Genomic DNA, 6,317 nt, shown 5'->3' on the forward strand with positions numbered 1-6,317 from the left:
TTTGATACAGGCACACAATGCATAAAAATCACATCAGAGTAAATGGAGTATCCATCACCTCAAGCATTTATCATTTCTTCATGTTAAAAACATTCCAATTATACTCATTTAGTAATCTGTAAATAGACAATACATTTATGTTGACTTAAGTCACCTTGTTGTGTTATCAACTACTCGATTGTATGCATTCTATCTAAATACATTTTTGCACCCATTAACATGCTCCACTACCCCCCACTTCCCTTTCCTGCCTCTGATAATCATCATTCTACTCCCTATTCCCATGAGTTCAATTGTTTTAATTTTTAGCTACCGCAAATGAGAAGAATATGCAAAGAAGAAATGCCTGGTTAATTGCACTTAATATGATGTCTTCCAGTTCCATCCATGTTGTAGCAAATGACATAATTTTCTTCTTTTTTATAGCTGAATGGTACTGCATTGCGTGTATGTATCACATTTTCTTTATCCATTTATCTGTTGATGGACACTTCGGTTGCTTCCAAAGCTTGGCTATTATAAATAGTGCTACAATAAACATAGGAGCATAGATATGTCTTCGATTTATTTATTTTCTTTCTTATGAACATATACCTACCAGTGGGATTGCTAGGTCATAGGGTAGTTCTATTTTTATTTTTTGAGAAACCTCCATACTCTTTTCCATAGTGGCTGTACTAATTTACATTCCCACCAACTGTGTTCTATGGCTACATTTTCTCCACATCCTTGCCATCGTTTCTCACTGCCTATCTTTTGGATAAAAACCATTTTAACTGAGGTGAGATGATTTCTCATCGTGGTTCTGATTTGCATTTCTCTAATTATCAATGATGTTGAGCATCTTTTCATATAGTATTAGTCATTTGTATATCTTCTTTGAGAAAAGTCTATTCAGATCTTTTTCACATTTTTTGATCTAATTATTGGATTTTTTCCTATAGAGTGGTTTGAGCTCCTTATATATTCTGGTTTTTAATCCCTTGTCAGATTGGTAGTTTTCAAATATTTTCTTGGCTATTAGAGTTCTTTTTTGGTTCCATATAAATTTTTAAATAGTTATAATCCCTTTAAATAAACTCCTACTCCTATCTCTTTCTCTACCTCCTCTTTAAGGCCAATAATTCTTAGATTTATCCTTTTGAGGGTATTTTCTAGGTCTTACAGATATGATTTTTTTTCTTTTGTATCCTCTGACTGTGTATTTTCAAATAATCTGTCTTCAAACTCACTAATTCTTTCTTCTGCTTAATCAATTCTGCTATTAAGATATTTTGATGCATTATTCAGTATGTCAGTTGCATTTTTCTAGAATTTCTGTTTGACCCTTTTCAATTATTAATATTTCAATCTCTTTGTTAAATTTATCTGAGAGAATTCTGACTCATTCTCCACACCACACACCCACTGCTGGTGGACAGGAGAGTGGTAGTGTTGGCAAAACAAGACTGTCTCTCCTACCCAATTAAATGCCTCTTTCAGTGATGTGAAGTTAAATCCAGGTACTGTGATTGCTGCACCTGATATTGATTCTTGTGATGGTGCTTTTCTCTGTGCAGATAGTTGTTGAAATTTGGTGCTCCTTTCAGGCAAACTCTGTAGGCTTCTGTTCCACCATTTTGGTCTGTCACCCTCCTCTTGATAATGATTTCCAATTTTATTCCATTGTGGTTAGAGAAGATACTTGATATGATTTTTTTTTAATTTTTAAAGACTTGTTCCTTGGGCTAACATATGGTCTATCCTTAAATATGATCTGTGTGCTAAGTAGAAGAATGTACATTCTGTAGCCATTGAATGAAATGTTTTGTAAATATTAATATCTATTAGAAACATGTGGTCTATGGTGCAGATTAAGTCCAATTTTTTTATTTCTTTTCTGTCTGGATGATCTGTCCATTACTGAAAGAAGGCTGTTGAAGTCTCCAGCTATTATTGTATTGAGGTCTTTCTCTCTCTTTAGCTCTAATAATATTTGGTTTATATATCTAGGTGCTCCAGTGTTGAGTGTGTATATATTTACAATTGTTATACTCTCTTGCTGAAATGACTTATTTATCATATATAATGACCTTCTGTGTCTCTTTTTATACTTTGTGTCTTGAAATCTATTTTGTCTGATGAAGTATAGCTACTCTGCTCTTTTTTGGTTTGCATTGACATGGAATATCTTTTTCAATCCCTTTATTTTCAGTCTACATGTGTTTTTATAGGTGAAGAGCTTCTTGTAGGCAACAGATCATTGGGTCTTTTTTTTGAAATTCATTCAGCTACTCTATTTTTTAATTAGAGACTTTAGCTCATTTATATTTAATGTTATCATTGATAAGTAAGAACTTTCTATTGCCATTTCATTATTTGTTTTCTGATTGTTTTATGGTCTTCTCCTCCTCTCTTCCTTTCTTTTTTTTTGTGAAGAAGACTTTCTCTGATGGTGTGTTTTAATTTCTTGCTTTTCGTTTCTGTGTATCAGTTGTATTTTTTTTGTTTTGAAGTTGCCATGAGACTTGCAAATAACATCTTACAGCCCATTATTTTAAACTGTTGACAATTTTACTCTAATTGCCAAAACAAACAAACAAGCAAATAGAAAAGTGATAAAAACTTTACACTTTAATTCATCCCCCCAACTTTTTAACTTTTTGTTGTTTCTATCTACATGTTATCATACTGTCTATGTCTTGAAAAGTTGTTGTAGTTATTATTTTTCATAGGTTCATATTGTAATCTTTTAACTCAAGACATGAGTTGGCTGCCTCAGAAATGAGGACACTATGAACAATTTGCAATAGAAATAGGAGGAGCCTATGTGAAGATATAGATTTCTAACATGTTATATGTGGTTAGAAAATGTTGCCTGGTAGCATCATTAATCAAAGCTAAAAATTTACCTAACAGAACCCAGCAGCCCCAAACTCCAGCCATTTCCTCTCTGGTTTCCTATAAAAACACACCAGTGTGAATTTCATTAACACCTATCCCTAATCCGTCTGTTCAGCCCTACCACCTGTTTTACAAATTATCATCAATCAGGGATTGGGATTGGTTTGTCTTCAGGAAAGGCAGAACCAAAAAGAGGAGTTTTCTGGCCTAATTACTTGTTTTTTAAACAGGCACACCCACACATTTTGCCTGCAAATTGTGATGCTTTGATATGCAGTAAAATTATTTTCACTCTGAAGTAATTTTAGATTGAGCCATTTATCACAGAACATCAAGGGTTGTCTTAAAAAGATAAAATGAATTGTGCCTCAATTGCCTAGTTAATTTCCTAAAAATGAAGGTTCCTTGTTTGTATTTAGCATGAGGATTACTCATGCAAACACTTAGTCTTCCTCACTGGGTGATTCTAAGCCCCTTAAGGTTAGGATTCCTGCCACACTCAAGACACACACACACACACACACACACACACACACACACACCATCTAGCCCAATGTCACAGACATAGTAAATACTCAGTATATCTGAGAAATTAATAATTCAAGTTCCCTACCTTGTCTTTTTCTTTAGCGTGTGCTAGATATTGTATACAATTCCAATGCCCGGTTAATTTTATCTTTCTAGTAATAGCTTGTCAGATTTGTGGAATTATAGAGCCCACAGGCAGCCTCAAGGTTTATTGGATGCACTTCTTTATTTCACAGATGAGAACATTGAGGTTATATGGAATTAATAAGAGAGTTGTCTAAAGTCAACTAGGGAGTAGCAAATCTGGAACTAGTCTCATTCCTGAGTTCTAGTGATCTCTTCTCTGAATCACACAGAACTGTCTCCTATCAGAGCAATCTAATTGGAGGTTAAAATGCAACCCTATGAACCTTGCTATATATCTGTTTATTTCCTAGGATACATCCTTTTTGCCTTTAAATGGAAAATATGAATATTTGTCCAAGACATACATGGAACAATCTGAATATCCCCAAAGAATGTCATTCATTAAAAAACACCAACAACTTTTGGCATTATCACAATAAATGATGGAGAGAGAGAAAGTCCTTGGAATTTTTCTTAAGTTGATCAGTGCAATGATTTCTTAGCCAAATTTACTATCTTACACATATTTTGCATTAAATACAAAGACAGGAGTAAATAAAAAATAATACATTGGCTTCATCTAGTCTTTCCGATACCTTGATTGAGAATTAACTTTGCCAGACTCTATGTGGAACAGAGATAAAGAAACCGGTTTTCATTTTCAAAGAGGTAACGTGAGATTTGATTGCTCATACTCTGTGAAGCACATAGGGACATTCATCACAGCCCACTAAAGAAAGAGCGATTTTTGCATTGCCACACCTTAAATGCATAATAGCAACTGAACATTAAACATTTCAGTGTTTAAGTAACTGATAAGCTCCTCCTACTCCCCAAAATGTTTAACTGAGAAGATAGAAAAACAAAACAAAACATGTTTTCAACTATAGTTATAATAATTATAAAATCAAAGACAAGCCTCCAGAGGCCCTTAAGCTGGATATCACAGACAAAGCAGACAGTCCTCTGATGAGCTATCATGTGATCTTTGTGCGGCTAAGCTTTAAGAGGAATGGAGGAGTTCACAAGCTAGGAAAGTTTGCTGTGAAATTCCTCAACTTAGGGAGAGAGGAATGTCAACAGGAACAATGAAGTCTCTAGGAAAACCAAGGAAATAATTTTCACTCCCAGATATGTTTCTTCTTTTGGAAATCCCAACAAACCTGAACAGGGAGTTTCTTGTGGAATTCGGAAGAGGTGGTGATAGCAACAACCAAGTACAACTAATGCACTGCAGGTGTTAAAAATCTACCATGCCCTACTTGTGTATTGATTTGAAATCAATATAATTGATTTAGTCAGCTCTCTGACCCAGTGAATTCAAGGCAATCAAAATAGCAAATGCAGATAGCTACACAAATGTGATCATTCTTATTTAAATAAGCTACACTGGAAAATAAAAATAGCAGCAACTATAAAAATGAAAATAACGATAGCTAATATTTGCTGAGACTCTGTCTCAGTTGCTCCCTCTAGATTATATGTTGCATTTAATCCTTACAATACCCCCTCTGAGATATATAGTATCTGTCAAAACTCATGCTACTACCTTTTTCTGTTTGAATAAGCATTCTAAAGCACTCTATTGGTAATCTTTTCCAAGGCATTAAGCATATTCTGCCTTGATTTCTGAGTTATGTGCTTGCTTATCTCTTTTTCCTGATTATAAACACCTTGAGAGCAGGAAGCATAACAGCAAAATAACAGTGCTTGCTATTTAAGTGAGAATCAACAAATATTTACTGGATTGAACTGAATTAATTTGCATTGAAATGTAGATTGCAAATGTGCAGGAAAAATCCAAGTTACATAGGAATTAATTAGCAAGTCACTGCTCAAACTCCAGGTGTTTATATCAATTACTAGAACATGGATATGGTTTTAAATTTAAATTTGCTCTTTCTACATTTCTATTCTACCATAATTTGAAAGTTTGTCAATATCATCAACTATTGCTACCCTGTTAAAGGATAGGATGAGTAGAAATCTGAGACTATCAGGGTATGAAATGAGGAGCAGACCCCAAAGCATGTAATTCCATGTAGCCAGATATTGCTATGCAAGATTATTGATGCAGTAATTTATGCAAATATCACAAGCCATGGGAAAAATTTATTATACTGAATTCATTAAAGTGTTACTCTAACAAGCATTTTTGATGTTCTCTTTCTTATTTTTACTTTCATTTTGTAGGTATTGTCCTGGATCATAGTTTTTAATGACTTTGTGTCATAAAATATAGTTTGCTTTGGACTGCATTGAAAAGGTGGATAATTAATTTGTTGGCAGAGAAACATACATAAGGAATAAACGTAACTTTCTCAGGAACTTAACTGAAGCATACTGCTGCGCAATGCTAAATATGCTGTACCCACAAGTCATTCTAGTCATTTTCTGTCACATACTGCAGCAATCTTCTGAAAAGATATTTACTACTACTTTTTTCTTATATAGTTTTAGATAAAGAGACCTGCATAGGAAGTGTTGATATTGTTATCCTAAGGTCAATAATTATATCATTTTTGGAGCTAATGTTGAAATTATGAACTTTTATTTTGTACATAACTACAGGTCATAGAACAATTCACATGAGTGTGAAATTTCTTGCACCTACTTATATAATCTGTTTCCATTTTCTATTACCAACTATTTCTAATTTGGGGGAAAAATTATTCAGAAAATTATTACTTAACTGGAAAATCTTTTTTTTTTTTTCTGGCAGAGCTACCTGAGGTTTTATTTTGGACAAAAGAAAAAAAAGCAACTAAATTGTTTTGCAG

Source organism: Pongo pygmaeus, chromosome 4, assembly GCF_028885625.2.
Source record: "Pongo pygmaeus isolate AG05252 chromosome 4, NHGRI_mPonPyg2-v2.0_pri, whole genome shotgun sequence".
In the NCBI taxonomy this organism is placed as follows: Eukaryota; Metazoa; Chordata; class Mammalia; order Primates; family Hominidae; genus Pongo; species Pongo pygmaeus.